The sequence below is a fragment of the Schistocerca cancellata genome, chromosome 12, assembly GCF_023864275.1.
Source record: "Schistocerca cancellata isolate TAMUIC-IGC-003103 chromosome 12, iqSchCanc2.1, whole genome shotgun sequence".
Classification (NCBI taxonomy): Eukaryota; Metazoa; Arthropoda; class Insecta; order Orthoptera; family Acrididae; genus Schistocerca; species Schistocerca cancellata.
Window position 1 is genome coordinate 150,821,238 of NC_064637.1, and position 19,227 is coordinate 150,840,464.

Genomic DNA, 19,227 nt, shown 5'->3' on the forward strand with positions numbered 1-19,227 from the left:
AGTCCCTCGAAAAGTGTAGAAGCGGGATTTTACTGTAGCGGATCACGTAACTTCTGCGCTTTTATGTAACCACAGCAATTACTTTTGATGAAAGTACAGTTCACATGCAGAGACATAAAAATTATGTAGTTATTTTGTACTCAACAAAGTGTTCTTCATCATGCTCAAATGCAAGTGTTTTCTGTTATGGATAAATGTGATAGTCATTTCTGAAAATAATGGAAACATGTTACATTCAAGTTCAATGAAGTGCTGGAACAAAGTCCGATAATTTTTGTTTTGCATTTTTTCGTTTTTTAACTTTTTGTTATGGAAATTGTGTTTTCTAGGACTATATGGTAAATCTGTACTGTTTTCTTTAGTTTTACTACAGTATCCCTCTGCTTTTACGTTACAGATCTACAATTTTCAAATAACATTTGAATTAAACGCTGACAATATCAGCCTTTTTATCTTTTTGTTGAGGAAATTGTGTTTTCTAGTTCTATATGATAAATTTCTAGTGCTATATGATAAATCTCTATGGTTTTCTTCAGTTTTACTCCAACATCCCTCTATTTTATGTTACAAATCAACTATTTTCAGATAAAATCCGAATTATACATCGATGTCAGTTATTTTGTCAATACTGTTTATTCTTATATAGCAGACAGGAGGATAACCACGTAGAAAAAAAATGTTCCGTATGTTACCTATCCATTAACATATCCTCAGTCAATTTCTAGATGGAAAACCGCTTCCAGTTTATGGGGCAGCAAGACACCGTTCGCATATGTAAAGAAGTGACTGTTATGAGGTAACACTCAATAGGTATGTAACACACCTGATGTACAGATAATGTGGGTACAACCTAAACTGACCAAAGCTAGGAAAACTGCCATACAGACTATGCGTGCCGCTGGTAGCCTATGGTAGTTTCACAGCTACAGTCACCAATCATGAAAACAATATGCTCTGGGCTTATTGTCTAACTCATTATTATAAGAGTGAAGCTTGTTATAAACATACCACAACACAAAGCAAGTCATGTTAGATAAATATTACTGTCATTACAGAAACAATTCAAATCCTCATTTTTACACCTAATATAAATACAAAATTTTAAAATGGATAATACCTGCAACAACATTAACTTATTAACAGTAACAGCCAATTTCCTTCCATGTGTCACTGCAGGTGATGGTAACAATATACGGAAAAACAATCTGTACTGTAGTCCATTTTACATAATATATGGGAGGCACAACAGCAAATGTCAGGTGCTAAATTTCAGTACCTCCAAAACAGTGGTTTCTCACATACTGGTCACTCAAGGCAGTACGGCCTACCGCATAGGAACCTCCCTTCGAACTGGTCGAGCTGCTCTTTGGAGATGACGACCTCGACGTAGACTTACCGTTCCTACTGCGGGACGGTGTTCACACCGACGACAGCCACCTCCTCGTACAGCTGGTGGGATTCCTACCCTCCGGAGGACACACTGACGGCCATCGAGGTCCTAGCCACTGCGCGCATAACTGCCCCTCTATCTTCTTTTAGAGAGCATCCAACCCAGCTGTGTGTGTGGCGGAGACCGGCAGATAGACACTCCCGCACTCACTGGCCATTTCTGTGGGCAACTGGTGACAGAAGACAGATCCAGGTACTAATCATATACAAGCGAGGCGTATAATGCAAATGACAGATGACAGATGACCGAAGGAGGTTTTGATGTACCGTCCTCTGGGAAGAAGGATAGGAGGAACACTGAAGGTTGCCTGGTTACACGGGGTAAAGGATACCAAGAGAAAAAGAGAAATACAGTATAAACCCACTTTTACATTCCCGGAATTAATGTTTTTCCCACCGTTTAAATTTTTCTTTTCTCTCCCGTCAAATTTCCTACGTTCGCAATGTTAATTTGCTCCCTATTTTGTGTGAACGTATGTATAATTTTCCCCCAATTTATGAAACAATGTTCATGTAGAGAAAACCGATTTAATTGGCTAAAATGACACTGGCCTTCAAGTAATATTTTCAAATGTTAAGCAATTAAGTTTCTTGACACCAGAGTGTTCTACTCAACAGATCTGAACTGGTAAATGCCGGAAAATTCGTGGTTTATCTCCTGTTGCCACCACGCTCTCCTTTACGTCGTAGCTGATGGGAATAACTAATAACTTATAGGTTCGTTCGAATAATGACCGATCACAACAGTTTACAAACTGTCTCTAATGCACATTCACAACTTCATGATCGGAATGATACCTCTGGTACAGATTTGTTGCCTAGCAGGCAACAGCATATTTCATATGTTTCATTGTCTGGCCACGTGTAGCACTAGTTCATACCTTTTTGTGCTGCTCAAATGTTTCTTGTTTAAACAATGAAACACTGCACCTGTTACCAATTTTTTCATGGTTAGTAAAACACATTTCGTGGATTTGTTCTCGTTGTCAAGGGCAAATACTTCTGGAAGTATTTTTTGTGAGGTATCACACACAAACAATGTAAGTGATGGTTTACATGTGTATGTGGTTTTCTGCGTAATGAAGGAGGAACAATACCTTATAACCTTAAAAAACAACTAAAGTGCAAGAGACACAAAACACCAAATATGCAAACCTCACACAAAATACTTGCAATTAACAATGAGAATAAATTCTTGAAAAGTGTCGAGCTAAGCATGAAAAACTACATAAATGGTAGAGTGTTTCATTCTTAAGTAATGAATGACACAATTGCAGACTTTCAAAAATAACATCGATTGTGATTATAAGTCAAATGTTTCTACTTCCCAGACAGTTACCTATTCCACTTACATCAGCGGCAAAAGAGAGTACTGGATAATAAACAGGTTCATGATGAGTATTTTGATGCCTAATATGTACCTATATCACACAAACTATGAAAATGCGAAGCGCATATCATATTTGTAACTTTCACCACTTAAAACATTATTTCCCACATTTTACACTGCTTTTTAAAGTTCTGTGAAAAGTGTAAAAGCAGAGTTTCACTGTACAAGAAGAGAAGAAAGCATGGTTACGAGGGTTGCCCAGTAAATAATGCCCCATATTTTTTTTTCTCCGAAATAAAAAATATTAGAAATGTGACACTTTAGGTGCGAGTTATTTGAAGTTTCCCGCGTGTGTACGCAAAGTTTCAATTTCCTCCGACAGAGAGCGGTGGTGTAGGAAAGTTCTAAAATGGCGTCTGCAGGTGACATCCGTCATAAACAACGTGCAGTGATTGAATTTCTCGTAGCAGAGGAAGAAACCGTGGGCAATATTCATAAACGCTTGTGCAAAGTCTACGGAACATCTGCAGTCGATAGGAGTACTGTTGGTCGCTGGGCACAGAGGGTGAAAGCATCAGAGGGCGGTGCTGCGGAGCTCCGAGATTTGCCGCGGTCGGGAAGGCCTCCCACGGCTGTCACGCCTGACATGTTGCAGCGGGCTGATGTTCTCATTCGACGGGATCGACGCATTACGACTCGACAATTGGCACTGGAGTTGTCAGTAAGCAAAGGAAGTGTGGATGTGATTATCAATCAGCTTGGATACTCAAAAGTGTGTGCATGATAACGCTCGTCCTCACACAAGTTTGAGGACTTGTGAACACATCGCGAAACTGGGTTGGATAGTGTTACCCCATCCACCCTACAGCCCCGATTTGGCTCCTTCAGACTTTCACTTGTTTGGGCCAATGAAGAATTTCATTCGTGGAAGACGTTTTGCCGATGACGAAAAAGTGATTCACGAAGTGACAACCTGGCTCCGTAGGCAGAGTACAGATTTTTACCGGCAGGGAATACACGCTCTTGTGTCTCGCTGGAAAAAGGCCGTCGAGCTTGAAGGAGATTATGTGGAAAAATAAAGCAAGTAGACAAAACATCAGTCTTTCACATATGTAAATTTGATTGTTGTGGAATAAATACTTCTGGAGAAAAAAAATATGGGGCATTATTTACTGGGCAACCCTAGTACATGTAAACTTATGGTGACAGATATGTGGATGCAACGTCAGCTGTTGGAACCCCACATATGAGACAGAGTCTCCTTTCAGCTCAAGTTTAAAATTTTATGTAATGCACAACATACTGCTAGAGTATTCAGTATGATCTCTTATTACTACATGTCAGTGTTGTGTTATTCTGAATGCTGGTCTGGTTAAATCTACTTTGACCCTGTGTCACGAAATAATGCAAATTACTGATGTCTTAAACAAGAGTTTGGTAAGGATTCATACAGCTTAACCACAGCAACAAACAAAAGAGCTTCTGACCAAGTCAATCTTATTTGTCACTACGATGATGTTTTGGAGCAACTCGGAGCTGAGACCAACAGATTTGAGTGTCCTGACCACACTGACAGCCTGTCTTCCTAGCCATGACAGCTGACGTCCTGCATATGGAAGACAGTGTAGCAATGCAAGGGGTACCAAATTTGTCATAAAAGTCCGTAAATTACTTAACTGATAGTATTTTTCAGTGCAGGTTGCAAGTTGCAAACTGTTACAACTGTTCACAACAAATACCAAAAAATTGTAAATTTGTAATAATGTGTATTCTAAATAATTTTAATCATTGTCATACATGGTACTTACAAACCATAAAATGTGATTTTTACGTTAAAGAACAGTTTTAGAGAACAAAATGTCAAAAGACCCGTTTGACAATTCCAAAGACAACACTACAACTAAAGATCGTATGTAAGTGTGTTGTATCTTAGTCCAGAATGTTTGGTTCGTAAGAACACAAGCTCCTTGTAAACAATAGCCAGTAGTTATCTGAAGATGGCCTAATAACCGAAAACTAGTTCATACAAATAAAAATCAGTAGAACAAAAAACTGCCTAAGTGTTATTCAACCCCCAATATGGAATTGTTCTATCAAGAAGCTACGGAAGAATCCATAAATAAGAACAACAGATATACATAACAGAGACTTTAGTCATGAATAATATATTCTCCTTCAATATTTACAACAGTCTTCCAATGGTGGGGTGACTTAAAATCCACGTCTATAGAAATCGTGGGTTTGAGGTGAGAAACTCACTGAGCCACGTTTGCAGCGCATTTTCATCCAGAAAGGAAGTTCCTTGAAAATTGTTCAATAGATAGCAGAAAACATGAAAATCTCAGGGCACAAGATTAGGTGAATAAGGTAGTTGCAGAATGATTTCCAACCCATTTCCTAACCCAATTCCTTTATAGTGTTTTTGTCAGTATAGCAGAATTCAGGCAGGCATTATTGTGAAGCAGTATCACTTCGCGCCGTCTTCCTGGTTGTTGTTCTTGGATTGAATCAGTGACGTTTCAGCTGTCGACGATAAATGTCAGCAGATATCATTGCATCTTGGGAAAGGAATTTGTACTACACAATACTGTCGTCGGTCTACCAGATTCATAACGTTATCATTTGTGGATGCATGCAGATCTTTGTACGGGGAGTTGCTGCTTTGTTTGGGCTCAACCATTCTTTTCTTTTTCTTACATTAGCACAAATACACCATTTCTCCTCACCAGTGACAATATAGGACAGGAATGGTCAGTGCCATTCAAGAGCCAACTGATGACAGCAAGCAGAGATGCATATATGGCCACCCACAAATTTTTGTGATTTTGGCTTAGAGCACGCAGTACCCACTCACCCAATTTTTGAACCTTGCCCACTGCATGTTGCACAATGGTGGAATGACCACAGTTCATCACATTTGCCAGTTCTCGAGTACACTGATGTGAATCATTTTGGGTTAATGTGTTTAAACGATATTCATCAAATCTTAACGTCTTACTGGATGTGGACAGTCACTAACATCAAAACATTCCTCCTTAAAACGAGAAAACCATTTTCCTGCTGTTCCCTGTCCAATGGCAATACCCCATACACAGGGCATATGTTTCTGGCTGCCTCCGCTGCTGGCACCCTCTACTGAACTCAAACAGAAGAATATGTCTGTAATGTTCCTACGTCACTGTTTGGCATTCCATTTTCTAGCATCCACATCTCCACTTGCTATCTCCAAATGATGAAATAACAACACACCAACTCAAATAGAGACAATGAACTACAAATAAAAAAATGGCAATTGATAAATAAACCCACAGCAACCACAATTCCACCACATGAAACAAAAACATTACGAATTTACGCACCACCTTAACATTACAAGAGAATTACATGACAATGTTGCGTTACTGTGAATGCTGTTCTGATTCAATCTACTTTGATCCTAATGTCACGAAATAACAAAAATTACTGATGCGTTAGACAAACAGCTATGCAAGAATTCATACAACTTAACCTTAGGAGGAAAAAACAGTTCTTACCAAGTGAATCTCATTCTTCACTACTGTGACATTTTTGAGCAGCTCTGGACTGAGATTAAGAGACTTAAGTGTCTTGTCCAAAGTGGCAGTCTGCCCTCCGAGTCACAACAGTTGACGTATCAGACATGGAAGATATCTGCCAACATTGCATCCTCCAGTGTAGTGTGAAATAGCTATAGCAGCTGCTTTGGCATATCCAAAGAAATGTACCGTACCAATGTCCAGCACCTGCAACATGATATTCAACACATACTTTGTAACACATGCACAAAACCCAACACTTTAACATTATTTATAACGAACAAGAAAAGTCAAATACAGGAACTGACAAAGAAAAGTGGACTACCTCAGTCACGTAGCAGCACGAGGAACGAGAGAGAGAGAGAGAGAGAGAGAGAGAGAGAGAGAGAGACGTAGTAATAAGGATCCCCGGCATAGAGAAATAACTGAAAGAGTTGAAAACAAACAAGTTGTCAGGATCAGAGAGAATCCCAATTCAGTTTTACAGATAATACTCTACAGCACTGGCCCCTCACTTTGCTTACATTTATTGTGAATTGCTCAAACAGTAGCAAGTCCCACTCGACTGAAAATATTGCAGGTGACAGCTGTATTTAAGAAGAGTAAAAGAATGGACCAGTAAAATTAAAGACCAATATCATTGACATAAGTTTGCTGTATGATTCTAGAACATATTCTGAGTTCAAATGCAATAAATTTCTTATTGACTGAAACACTGATGTCCACAAACCACCACAGTTTTAGAAAGCATCGCTCATGTGAAACTTTCCCTATTCTCACACGGTATACAGCAAATTATGGACAAAGGGCAATAGGTAGATTCCATATTTCCAGATTTCCGAAAAGCAGTGACACAATGCCCCTCTGCAGACAGTTAATGAACGCGCGAACATACGGAATAGGTTCCCAGATGAGTGGTTCAAAGAATTCTTAATTAATAGAACCCGGAATGTTGTGCTCGATAGAGAGTTTTCATCAGAGATAACGATATCGTTAGCAGTGTCTGTGGGCAGTGTAACAGGACCACTATTATTAACTATATGCTTAAATGATCTGGTGGACAGGAAGGCAGCAATCTGCAGTTGTTAGCTGACAATGCTGTGGTTTATGGAAAGATGTTGCTGATGAGTGACTGTAGGACTTAAGACAAAATTCCTAGTTGGTGTGATGAATGCCAACCGGTTCTAAATGTATAAAAATGAAAGTTAATATATTGAAAAACAAAGATGCTGTGACTTACCAAACGAGAAAGCACAGGTAGAAAGACACAATAAAACACGCGCACACACACACACACACACACACACACACACACACACACACACACACACACACATTTCAAGCTTTCCCAGACCACAGTTGCTTCATCAGGAAAGAGGGAAGGAGAGGGAAAGACGAAAGGATGTGGGTTTTAAGGGAGAGGGTAAGGAGTCATTCCAATCCCGGGAGCAGAAAGACTTACCTTAGGGGGAAAAAAGGGACAGGTACACACTCGCGCGCACACACACACATATCCATCCGCACATATACAGACACAAGCAGACATATGTAAAGGCAAAGAGTTTGGGCAGAGATGTCAGTCGAGGCGGAAGTACAGAAACAAAGATGTTATTGAGTGACAAGTGATGTACGAGGGGCGGCAACTTGAAATTAGCGGAGGTTGAGGCCTGGTGGGTAACGGGAAGAGAGGACATATTGAAGGGCAAGTTCCCATCTCCGGAGTTCTGATAGGTTGGTGTCAGTGGGAAGTATCCAGATAACCCGGATGGTGTAACACTGTGCCAAGATGTGCTGGCCGTGCACCGAGGCATGTTTAGCCACAGGGTGATCCTCATTACCAACAAACACTGTCTGCCTGTGTCTGTTCATGCGAATGGACAGTTTGTTGCTGGTCATTCCCACATAGAAGACTTCACAGTGTAAGCAGGTCAGTTGGTAAATCACATGGGTGCTTTCACACGTGGCTCTGCCTTTGATCGTGTACACCTTCTGGGTTACAGGACTGGAGTAGGTGGTGGTGGGAGGGTGCATGGGACAGTTACAAGGGTAGGAGCCAGAGGGTAGGGAAGGTGGTTTGGGGATTTCATAAGGATGTACCAAGAGGTTACGAAGGTTAGGTGGACGGTGGAAAGACACTCTTGGTGGAGTGGGGAGGATTTCATGAAAGATGGATCTCATTTCAGGGCAGGATTTGAGGAAGTCGTATCCCTGCTGGAGAGCCACATTCAGAGTCTGATCCGGTCCCGGAAAGTATCCTGTCACAAGAGGGGGCACTTTTGGGGTTCTTCTGTGGGAGGTTCTGGGTTTGAGGGGATGAGGAAGTGGCTCTGGTTATTTGCTTCTGTACCAGGTCGGGAGGGTAATTGCGGGATGCGAAAGCTGTTTTCAGGTCGTTGGTGTAATGGCTCAGGGATTCAGGACTGAAGCAGATTCGTTTGCCACAACGACCTAAGGTGTAGGGAAGGGACCGTTTGATATGGAATGGGTGGCAGCTGCCATAATGGAGGTACTGTTGCTTGTTGGTGGGTTTGATGTAGACGAATGTGTGAAGCTGGCCATTTCACAGATGGAGGTCAATGTCGAGGAAAGTGGCATGGGATTTGGAGTAGGACCAGGTGAATCTGATGGAACCAAAGGAGTTGAGGTTGGAGAGGAAATTCTGGAGTTCTTCTTCGCTGTCAGTCCAGATCATGAAGATGTCATCAATAAATCTGTATCAAACTTTGGGTTGGCAGGCCTGGGTAACCAAGAAGGCTTCCTCTAAGCGACTCATAAGTAGGTTGGCATACGAGGGGGCCATCCTGGTACCCATAGCTGTTCCCTTTAATTGTTAGTATGTCTTACCTTCTAAGTGAAGAAGTTGTGAATTAGGATGAAGCTAGCTCAGGTAATGAGGAAAGAGGTTTTAGGTAGGGTGGCAGATGATCGGTGTGAAAGGAAGTGCTCCATCGCAGTGAGGCCCTGGACGTGTGGGATATTTGTGTATAGGGAAGTGGCATCAATGGTTACAAAGATGGTTTCTGGGGATAACAGATTGGGTAACTGTCCCATGCACTCTCCCACCACCACCTACTCCAGTCCTGTAACCCAGAAGGTGTACACGATCAAAGGCAGAGCCACGTGTGAAAGCACCCATGTGATTTACCAACTGACCTGCCTACACTGTGAAGTCTTCTATGCGGGAATGACCAGCACCAAACTGTCCATTCGCATGAACGGACACATGCAGACAGTGTTTGTTGGTAATGAGGATCACCCTGTGGCTAAACATGCCTCGGTGCATGGCCAGCACATCTTGGCACAGTGTTACACCATCCGGGTTATCTGGATACTTCCCACTGACACCAACCTATCAGAACTCCGGAGATGGGAACTTGCCCTTCAATATGTCCTCTCTTCCCGTTACCCACCAGACCTCAAACTCCGCTAATTTCAAGTTGCCGCCCCTCGTACATCACTTGTCACTCACAGGGTGTATACGGAGACAAGGAAAAAAAATTCCCGGATTATTCCCGGATATCCCGTTTAAAAAATACGCTTTTTCCTGGGCGAAAATACACTTTTTCTGTGCTAAGTGACAGTAGGTTTTCCGTAGATTTTCCCTCAGAACTGTAAAACTTATCAATTCTTTGAATGGTTAACGTTTTATACAATCGCGTAGAACTTCCCGGAAAAAAAAAAAAGAAAAGACGGGCAGAGAAGTTTTGGAGAGACTTCTAATTTAAAAAGAAGGAGAGAAGTGTTGGAAAGATTTGAAGCAACATATACGTTCCATATTTTCATATTACGGAAGTATAAATTCGAATTACACCAAACATAGCACGTTAGTTTGCGGAGCGTTGAAACCGAGATTGCTATGTCCTTTTGTAAGCGAGTCATATCTCAAGCCACGAGATCTCGTCAGCCGATGGCAGCAGCTATTCAGAGCATAGGACACGTGTTATAGTCAGCCAATAGCAAGATCACTGGTTAGATGGCGTGAACACGCAAGAGGAAAAGTTAACGGTTTACATTAATGTACACAGTACCGTATATCTACAAGAAAAGCTAAGCTTTCACATATAATATTAGTCTCTAGGATTAATACGCTACAACAGAAGCTAAGCTTTCACATGTAATATTGATCTTTTTTGCGTGTGTTATATTTTAAGATACATCACACAAATGTGCCAGTAAATTTAAAACTATGACATAAATGTCTCGGGTCGAAATTCTTGTAAGTGGCTAGTCCTCAAACTGTTCATTTTCGAACGCTCTGTGATTTAGATATCCATCCCACTTTCTCACACGTAACATAATTCATCTTGCGTAAAAAGAAATTTACTTTGAAAGTAACGCTTTTCTAACCACCATTCGCAATACTATCCGAAGACTGTTAGAAATAGGTTCGATTTATGTTTCCAGAGAGCGCCAGAAAACAGGCATTATTGTGCATGTGCAACTGCAGTGGTGTAGGAAGCCCGTATGTTCGTTTGTATTAAGCACTAAAGTAGCTTACATTACACCATAAAAGAAACAGGGCATCAGAGGGTGCTCCAAAGAGCATCGGAATTTCGTAAACCATACTAAAATGCATAATTTGGCTTGAAGTGTGAATAGGCTTTTTCCAGATTCACAATGAAGTAGGTCCCATCTGATATTAAGCTTTTCAGTGTGCTTTTTGGGATGTAAATTTTCTTGGAGTACCAGTACTCTACGATCTCATTTTTGGTTCTTTATTACGGCATAATGCCATATATGGCAGAAGATAGCGTGCACTTGAAATTCAGTGAAAAGTTGGAACTAGCCAATACTGTAGAATGAAACACTTCGTTTCAAATAAAATGATTGCCTCAGCAGAAAGATTAATAAAGCTAAATTCCTTAGCAAACTTGCAAAAATAACTTCACTGTTCTGCAAGGCGATTAATGCTTGACTGCTACTAACTTGGAAATAAAATAAAATCAGAAAACTGAAATTAATAATATATTTCTGCCCTCCGTAATTATGTGAATATTTTAATTCACTTGATAGCTCCCGCCCACGGAAATCCGTTTGGTTTTCATTTGACTTGGGAGCTGTACACAAAGAGAAGCAGCGAAATCACTTAACGTAAACACGTGTCACGTGGAGGTTAACCCCCTCCCCACTACAACTCTGTGCAAGTGTGAATCTGGCAGCTAGGGCGCGCGAGAAAAAAGTTTCTCGTTTGCATCTGGCTGCTTGCTGCTGCTACCGATACCGCTAACAGCCAAACTTCAAGTAGCGGGAGAAGGTACTGCTTAGACGCGAGTCAAATGAGCCTTCGCAACAGACTGCTGGCAATTGGTCAAACGAACCTAATGTGAACAGTTGTGATGTCATGCTCATAGCATGCAGTTTATTGTTACGAAGAATTACAGTCTGCGCCCTACGGCCTTTGACATATTTTTGCTATTTGCAAACGCTTGTGGGTGCACGGTTTTTTGTTGTTGTAAATTGCACATTTCCTTTGTCACTGAAGTTTTATTTTTTTCCTCCTCTCGTTTATATTTTATTGCTGCAGTATCATTCTCCAGCAGCAGGATACAAACATTCTTTGCTAGAGAATCAATTCTGCAGCCAAAATTTAAAAAAATTAACTGAAAGCTAAAATAATGAAAAATTCCCGGAATTCTGAAAAATTTCCGGGTTTTTCCCGGTTTTCTCCCGGATGAAAAAATTCCCGGGTTTTTCCCGGTTGTACACCCTGCACTCAATAACATCTTTGCTTCTGTACTTCCGCCTCAACTGACACCTCTGCCCAAACTCTTTGCCTTTACATATGTCTGCTTGTTGTCTATATATATATATATATATATATATATATATATATATATATGTGTGTGTGTGTGTGTGTGTGTGTGTGTGTGTGTGTGTGTGTGTGTGTGCGCGCGCGCGTATACCTGTCCCTTTTTTCCCCGTAAGGTAAGTCTTTCTCCTCCCGGGATTGGAATGACTCCTTACCCTCTCCCTTAAAACCCACATCCTTTTGTCTTTCCCTCTCCTTCCCTGTTTCCTGATGAAGCAACCGTGGGTTGCGAAAGCTTGAAATTTGTGTGTGTGTGTGTTGTGTGTTTTTTATTGTGTCTTTCTACCTGCGCTTTCTCGTTTGGTATGTCACAGCATCTTTGTTTTTCAATATATTTTTCCCATGTGGAATGTTTCTTTCTATTATATTCATATCACTAAAATGAAAGTTAATGTGGATGAGTAGGAGAAACAAACCAGTAATGTTCGGATATAACATTTGTCATATCCTACTTGACACAGTGCCGTTGTTTAAATATCTGGGCATAACTTGGCAAACCAACATAAAATGGAACAAACATGTGATATGTAATTGTCGAACATTACGATAGTCGATATACAAATGACAAAGAAGTAATTTTTCATAATATTTAACTACAAATCAACACTTTTTGGCGTTTTGTCGTAAACACTGCTGCTAATTGTCGTCTCTTGCCAAATGTTACACTTCTAGTGTGAAGTGCCCACAATGACCTATAAGTGAGTTGTCGATTACAAAATATCTAAAAGAAATTGTTGTAATTGTCGATTGCAATGACTTAGAAGCTTCTAGTTTGTACAGAATGAAGGGGCCAGACACCTTCGTACGTGACAAATTTCCACTTGATAGCACCACCCAGTTCTCAGAGAAGACGTGATATGTAATGGTCGAACATTATGATAGATGATATACAAATGACAAAGAAGGAATTTTTTCATATGATTTAACTACAAATAAACACTATTCGAGTTTTGTCGTAAATATTGCTGCTAATCCTCATCTCTTGCCAAATATTACGCTCCTAGACCAAGTGGGAAGCACCTACAATGACCAATAAGTGAGTTATCAGTTACCAAAATATCTAACAGAAATCGCTGTACTTGTCGATTGTAATGATTTAGAACCTTCTATTTTGAACTCAACAAAGGGACTAGACACCTTAGCACGTGACATAAATTTCCACTCTATAGCATGTGAAGATTGTGGTAGACAAGGTGAATGGTTAATTTCTGCTTATTGGACGAATTTTTAAGGAAAGTGTGATTCATCTGTAAAGGAGACCACAAAGAGGACCATAGTGTGACCCATTCTTGAATATTGTTCGAGTGTTTGGGATTCACACCGAGTCAGATTAAAGGAAGACATCAAAGCAATTCGGAGGTGGGCTGTTAGATTTGTTACTGGTAGGATCGAACAACTTGCAAGTGTTACGGAGTTGCTTCGGAAACTCAAATGGGAATCACTGGATGGAAAGTGTCATTCTTTTTGAGGAATACTTTTGAGAAAATTTAAAGAATCAGCATTTGAGACTGACTGCAGAATGATTCTCCTGTCGCCATGCATGTAACAACCATGAAGATAAGATTACAGAAATTAGAACTCGTATGGATGCATATAGACAGTTGTTTTTCCCTCACTCTGTCTGCAAGTGGAACAGGAAAGTAAATGACTTGTAGTGGTACAGGTTACCCTCCACCACGCACCATACGGTGGCTTGCAGAGTACGTATGTAGATGCAGAGATAGAGAATTCTAGCTCTGCAGGAGGAAATTTTGTCTTTGCCTGCTAGCTAATGAATTTTCTGTGTATCAGCACTTCTCCATTTTATTACAATGTTCAATCTAGATACCTCATATTTTTAGTTTCTACACTTCACAAAATATTTGTGATTTAAGACTGTCAAATAATGATTGCTAGATCTTACACAGAGATAGATATGTAATTATATTTGAGGACACACTCTTGCAAGTAAAAGATGCTTTTTAGTGTTTTAAAGAAGTACTAGGACCATTGTAAATACACAAATACATCTGCAAAGAAACTCATACAAGTTGCTGTTTTTTTTTTTTAAAAAAAAAAAAAAAAAAAAAAAACCTCCTAGTACTGCCTTACTTATGTCTTGAAGATCACATCATTTTTAATCAAGTCCAGCTTGTTCATAGAGACCAGGATGTTCATCCACAGAATACCAGACAAAAATCTGCTACTGTGAAGAGAGTATGCACACACAAAAACAAACAAAAATCAGTCATGATAAGCAGGGATAAAGCTTTCCAAGAAATAACCTGACCAATTTAAAGCAATACAAAAAATTATGCACTTTAAAATTACTCTTACTAGGCACCTTCTCAATAGGTCCTATTACAGAGTACTTTAATTTTTAATGGCGTAAAGTATTGTGTGTCTGTGACCTTCCAGTTGCTATAGATGAGGATATTTTGTAAATATTTGTCTTAGTGGAAGAACATAAGAGCTAGTAGTAAGATTGTTAAGATAATGTACTGTATTAGCAAACCCAACAATGCTTCGCAACTGCTAAATACGTTTTGGAATTGGATATACATCATAAATTCCCCCCCCCCCCCTTTGTCTGTCCATCTCTTCCTCCTCCCTTCCCTCAGCTCCTCCCACTTCTGCATATACATTCCCCCTCCCCCCACATCTTATTCCTCTTACTGACCTTGAGCCTTGTTTTTGTTATTGCGAAGGAAATCATGATTGGGAACTGAAAGAGACTTTGCTCATCACTAATACATTCTCCTTCACTATTCACAACGGCCTGCGAATGCTGGAATAACTTCTCGATTCTGCAAGTGCAGAAATCACATGGTTTTGAAGTGAAGAATTCATTGAGGAATATTCAGGGTGCATTTTCACCTGGAAAGGAAGTTCTTTGAAGGTTATTCAATAGAGTGGAAAAGGTGCAAATCTGAGAGCACAAAATCATGTGAATAAGGTAGGTGCAGAATAACTTCCCTACCCAACTCCTGTATAGTGTTTTTGTCAGTTTAGCAGAATGCGGGTAGGCATTACAGTGGAGTAGTATTGTTGACAATACACGTCACTAGTGATTGTTACAGTGGGGAAGCTATCTGTAGTGCGCCACACCATCACGGTTCCACCAGAGGCATGACATTATCTTTTGTGGACGCGTGCAGGCCTTCGTTGCTGCTTGTGTAACACAACAACTAACAGATTGAACATGTCTTCATTGACATGACCTACAAAAGATTTAATGAAGCTTGCAAACCTTCTCAATGAAACCTCTGGGCAGCATCTTGAACAACAAACCAATAATTATCAGCATAGTCTTTGGAACATATATTAAGAAACCAATTACAGGCTTGGGAAACTGGCATGTATTGTGTGACCCCTATGGTGATGGGGTTGCCGGTTCGTATCCTTGAACAGATAGTGACAAAGTCAACATAGATCAACACAATATAGTGAGATATTACTTGTCAATCGAAAAATAAAAACCACATGCACAGAACATGGACAACAGGTTGCTTCAATGTAGTCAATTGTCATGATTGTACATTCCCTTGTACTTGTCTATCATTTTCAGGTACTGTTAGTGCACACTGGAAAATCGAATGTGATTTTCTGGATTCTTGAAAATGTGTACTTTCCAACTGTGACTAGTTTGAAATCAATTGTGGAAAACAAATTTTCTAAGATCAAACTGAATGTGATCTATTCTTGTAATTTTTATGAAAATTGAGTTTGAACTCATTTTGTAGAAATTTGGAAAGCAGTACTTGAATGATATTTTATCCTGGAAAACCTTATGTTGCTAAGTTATTGTGTACAAGTTTCACATTTATCGCCTATTTAATCAACGAGATATAAGAAGTCGAAGTTAAAACTTTGTTTACAGTACTATTTTTGCAGCTACTTACGTCAATTTATGAGGCATTCTTACATATATTGGAAATTACACCCATTTTTTCTGGGAGGGGGGTTAAACCTGTTGTTTAGAATGAGACTGGTTTTGAAGCTTTAATAGAAAACAATATTTGTAAAAAAGGTGTTCAATATACACTATCAACATGACTTTGACAAATTAGCAGATTATTGGAAAATACTAGATGAATGAATTTTTGTATTCCACATCCTTGCACTACTGAGCTATGCTTATTAAGTTTCATATTCAGCAGGCATTCAACATTTTCTTCATGCTGCAATTTTCAAGCACAATTTTCATTCAGATTATGTAGTCCTGATAGTCTGTGTTGGATAATCAAATATACTCTGTTTTATTATTCAAACCACGGCCTTTCCAATGAGCCAAGTTTGGAGTTTTTTAATATAGTTTTTTTGCAACAAAGTTGACAGTACCATACTTTTGGCCTTTTCCTACCATCTTCAAATTTGCACTTAATTTATTCAGTATTGGAAAGTGGTACATAAATGAAACTTTAAATTTGAGAACCTTTTGCTGTTAGGTTACTACATGCCAAGTGTCACGTTCTTCATACTTTTAGGCCCTGAGATGTAAGAATCCAGAATTTGAAGTTTTTTCTGGTACCTTTTTTTTGTACCAGTTTTTTCAAGCAATTTTGCCCAAAACTTTTTGGTTGAGTATCATTCATAAAATTCTTTTCATTGTCATGCTTAAGAGAATGCATAAAATGTACAAGATAGCTAAATTTCATTTGTTTTAACAAAATATTGCCCGAAATATAACAGCTCAAAGGCAACAGAAATTCACACTCACTCTGCACAAAGTCGCACTGAGAGTCAAACAAGTGACTAATCTTGGCCAGTATTGCTCTGACGAACGTTTAACTTTACCAATGTTCATTCAGGACATGTGCGTATGTTCACATAAAATTTCAACAAAATCTGAGATGGTCAAGCAGGGAGGCCAAGGTGAGGTGACATGGAATGACTAACAACACACCTGAACACATCCTTGATAGACCGAAGCTTAATGCTGGACACTGCCTAATGCACTATACGGTCATCCGAGCATTTATGTTTGCAGAGAAAACCATAACATGAAATGTTTACCTGGGTATGCTCTAACAGTTCTTGCTACCACAGATCAAAGAGATGCAGCAGCCTTCTTCCATCATCTTGCAGCACGATGGCGCACCCCTCCCTCCCCCCTTTGAAGTCTGAACGTGCTGAATGACGCACTTCTTGATAAGTAGATGAGTCGTGATGGCCCCAAGCCCTCCACACTCTCCTAATATCAAGTCATTAGATTTCTTTTTTGGGGTTATATCAAGGATCTCATGCACATGACAGTGGTCAATAACACTGCTACCCTTATTAATTTTTTTTAATTACACCTGTACTCTGCAAACCACTGTGGGGTGCATGGCAAAGGGTATGTCCCATTGTACTAGTTATTAGGGTTTCTTCATGTTCCATTCATGTATGGAACATGAGACGAATGATAGTTTGGATGCTTCTGTGCATACAGTAATTATTCTAATCTCGTCCTCACGATCCCCATGTGAGTGATACATACGGGGTCGTAGTATATTCTTAGAGCAATCATTTGAAGCCAGTTCTTGAAACTTTGTTAATAGATTTTTTTTTTGATAGTTTAAGCCTGCTTTCAAGAGTCCTTCAGTATGACTGTAACACTCTCCCACAGATTCAACAAACCTGTCACCATTTGTGCTGCCATTCTCTGTATACATTCAATGTGCCCTGTTAGTCTTATTTGGTATGGATCCCACACACTTGAGCAATATTCTAGAAAAGGTCACGTGAGTGACTTGTAAGTAATCTCCTTTGTAGTCTGATTGCACTTCCCCAGTATTCTACCAGTAAACCAAAGCCTACCACCTGCTTTACCCACAACTGAACCTATGTGACCATTCCATTTCATTTTCCTACAAAGTGTTACATCAGGATTTTTGTACGAGTGGCTCAATTCAAACGACTCATTGAAATTATAGTCATAGGATACTATGTTTTTTCTTCCATTTTGTGAAGTGCAAAAGCTTACATTTCTGAACATTCAGAGCAAGCTGCCAATCTCTGCACCTCGTTGAAGTGTTACCAAGATCTGACTGAATATTTATTCACCTTCTTTACTTCTTTCAGATAGTACTCCATTAGATAACTGTATCACCTGCAAAATGCCTGATTTTACTATTAATATTATCTGCAAGGTTATTAATGTACAATATGAACAGCAAGGGCCCCAACACATTTCTCTGGGGCACAACCGAAGTTACTTCTAGATCCAACAATGACTCTCCATCGTAGATAACATGCTGTGTCCTCCCTACCTTGTTAAAGTCCTCAATCCAGACACAAATTTCACTTGACACCCCATATGATCATACTTTTGACAATAAGTGTAGGTGAGGTATTGAGTCAAATGCACCAACCCATGATGCCATCAGAACTGTTGATGCTGAAATACTAATCTGCACATGGGGGGGGAACTCTAATATCACCTTAAATGTTTAACATGTGATGAGTGGGGGGGGGGGGGGGCGGACAATGAAATTTTTTCTGAGGGGGGACAAAAAAAAAAAAAAAGAAAAAAGAACCACCACTGAGAGCTGCTAAACATTTTACAACAAACCACAATGCTCTGTCTCTAACAGTTTCACGTTACAATTTTTTAAAATGACAGTGCACTTTACAGACATCTCATATATGTATGATAATGATGTAGGCTGAAGCAATGAATTAAAATTTGTACCAGTGACAGGATACGAGCCCAGGTCTTCTGCTTACTAGGCAGATGCACTAATCACTACACTGCACTGGCACTGCGCTGCCACACCTGCACGGATTACCCTAGTGCGTCTCCCTGATACAAATTCCAATTTGTGCCTCAGTCCATTGCTATGCCTCCTCCTAAACTCACATCAGTATTGCCACGACTCTCCAATACTGGAATAGCACCTTATCAATGAGCAATATGAGGTTAATCCTGCCTATAACTCAGGTGCAGGTGATATATTGAACATATATGTCTCAGGAACATCAACTGTTTACGATTAACCAGCATAATAACTTTGACACTTTAATAAACAATCACGCTTTTCACACTTCATAGACTCAGTGACTTTGATGTCGGATAATGTGACCTAAGTCACATACAGGTGCAAAGGGATGTCTGAGTCACT

At 39.8% G+C, this 19,227-nt stretch overlaps 1 long non-coding RNA gene across 1 annotated transcript in view; it reads right to left on the minus strand.

The window, feature by feature from the left end:
• Window positions 1-307: 307 nt before the first annotated feature.
• The window catches only part of LOC126109665 (uncharacterized), a 30,986-nt gene continuing 12,066 nt past the window's right edge, over window positions 308-19,227 (minus strand). The window contains exons 4-5 of the long non-coding RNA XR_007523709.1: window positions 6,313-6,540; window positions 308-1,619 (exon numbers count right to left, since the gene is read on the minus strand). This is a non-coding gene — a long non-coding RNA (uncharacterized LOC126109665). The remainder of the gene's footprint in view (window positions 1,620-6,312; window positions 6,541-19,227) is intronic.